This window comes from Leptosomus discolor, chromosome 9 (assembly GCF_034619465.1).
Source record: "Leptosomus discolor isolate bLepDis1 chromosome 9, bLepDis1.hap2, whole genome shotgun sequence".
NCBI classification, from domain to species: domain Eukaryota; kingdom Metazoa; phylum Chordata; class Aves; order Leptosomiformes; family Leptosomidae; genus Leptosomus; species Leptosomus discolor.
The window spans coordinates 16472539-16475126 of record NC_141399.1 but is presented as its reverse complement, the minus strand read 5'-3'; positions in this window follow the sequence as shown (position 1 = coordinate 16475126).

Sequence of the window (2588 nt, the reverse complement as noted above, 5' to 3'; positions counted from 1 at the left end):
TCGCCCGCTCGCTCTCTGTGTACCGCGGTTGCCGGCCCCGCACAAGGAGCCGGGAAGCGATAGGCTTCCCACGGAGCGGTGGCTTTGCCAATGGGCTCCTCGCACACTGCGGTGTCCGCCGCGGCGAGGCGTTGTGGGGCATGGAGTCCCACGGCCGGGAGGTTCCGCCCAGATCCCGCCGCTGCGGCCAGCGGCCGCGCCGGGAGCGGGAAGTAATTGCAGGGGGATTATCCCTGGCGCTCGAGGGGCTGCGGAGGGAGGGCAGGGGGAGAGGTCGAGCAGGGAGGGAGAGAAAGATGGGTGCGCTACAGCGCTGAGGGGAGGGCGGAGGCCCGGCCCTGCGGCATCCGAGCCGGCTGCCGCCTCCGGAGCGGGCACTTTTCCTTGGAGGGCGGCTACTTCTCGCTTTTTTTTTTTTTTTTTTTTTTTTTTCTGGTGTGGTTTTGAGAAAGCAAACCAGGTAGGGCAGAGGGTCTTGTGGCTGAAGATGGGGAAGCCATGGCTGCCGGCGGCAGGCGGGCGGCCGCGGGGAGGGGCTTCACCCGCCCGCCATGCGTCCTGGTGCTGCGTTGGGGAGCGGCGGCCTCGGAATCTCTTCGAGAGAGATGGAAAGCGGGACGGGAGAGAGGCAGGAAAGAGCCGGCCGGGCCAGCCGGCCTGGCAGCGGCGCTCCGGAGGCCGGGCTGGGGCGGCGGAGCGGGAGCCCCCGGCAGCGAACCTCTGCTCGGGGCGCCGGGCGAGGGCCTCTCCTCGTCGGACGTTCTTCATCCTTAGCTTCTGCTGTCTTTAACGGGCAGTTCGATTCAGTAGGCGCCTTGGGGCTTGCTTTACTTTGGGCTGCTTGAGCGGGTTCAGCACGACAGTCCGGCAGAACTTCGTGATCCAGCCCCTTGCGATCGTCAGTGTACTTCTGGGTTTCCCAAGCCGCGCTGTGGCAGGGGGGTGCTAACGGTCCGTTTGCGATGTTCTTGGGAAGCGTTTCAGGAGCTGAATATTATAAGCATCGCCCGGTTATTTTGTAGGTATGGCTCCTTGAATAACGGGACGTGTAAACTTGCACATTAAATGAATCTACCTTTTGCCTCACTTTTAGGCAAAACATCTTCGACTTATGCAAGGAGGATGTGGCTGTGTTAAAGAGATTCAGTAAAATGCTTCAGAGCCCGTTTAGATCTTTTACTATTCGAGATGGCATTTAAGCTCACACTTAAAGCCAAATGCTTACCAAAATCCTTAATTTCAAAAGGCGTTAAGGCCTTAAGACTTGTCTTGAGTAGTGTTGCTTTTAGAAGTAGTTCATTTTGTCTGGCCAAAGGTACCATATGTATAGGGGCGGATCCTACAGTGCTTACTCCAGCCGACAGTAATAGAAGTTTTGCTCTTTTGAGACTACAAAGAAAACAAATAAGCAATAATAGAGAAACAGACAATGAGGCTGAGTTTAATGTGCACACAAAATCTGCCCTCTGCCGTACTATCTGAACTGCTCTGTCTTTATATAAAATTAACATGTCAGTCGTCAGACAAAATTATGTCTTTCTTTCAAATATTGCTTTGCAGCTGTTTATGTGGTATTTATGGATTGATATATCAGCTACTGAGTCTTTGAAACTTTCATCTAGGGACTAGAACAAGGGAGGAAAAGAAAAGAAAACCTGGGGTTTTTCTCAGTGATGCAGTACATGTGAAGACATGTGAAGCACAGAACATACAAGATAGGTCGTTGATAACTGCTGCCAGTTTTGGCTGCCTTCTATCAGTGCCTCTGAGTCTCTTACTCTGAATCTCCCCCAGATGTAATCAAGAATAATCTCATAACACTCATTTGTCTAGCAGATACTTTGTAGGATCATCATCAAGTCCAGGAATGAAAATTTGATAAAAGTGAGACAAAACAAAAGAACACATGCTTATCAAAGCCTGTTGAACAAGGCTTTCCCACAACAATATTGAAATTGTGTTCATCGGGAAGGGCATTGTCTGTTTTATATGTATAAAAACATTTCAAACAGGCACCATGTGTCTCCTTATCTACTGTCCGGGAATAGCAATTTTGTTGTGTTCCATGCAGCAAATTTATATTTCCTTTTATTAGTAACCTGGTCCCAGAAATACTGCTTTAAGCTATATCTTTTTCATTAATGCAGTTTCTTTTTTTTTTTTTTTTTTTTTTTAATTTAATGGAGTACTAGTGTTTTGGATTTTTTTTCCCAGATACTTGAGTGAGTGACTATTCATATGTTTATCTTTTAATTTTTTTTTTTTTGGTCGGGGTCTCTGTTGGTATTCATAATGTCTTCTAATTAATTTAACAGGGTTTATATACCGATTAACTTCTGTTTAGTTCCCTCAAAACACTCAAGGCGTTAAAAAACCCTGAACTTTACTCTATTTCTTTCACCATCTTGCTTCTCCCAAAATTTAATCATTGAAATGTAGCACTACCATAGACAGAGTAAGTCCTAGTTTCCTGTAGACAATCACCTCTTTGCTAAAGGAGGACTGAAGCATTTTCTTCGTCCTGGTTGGCTTGCAGTATCCACAATCTCTCTCAAAACGTTTGTCTGTAATAAGCTCTCTTCACTTCC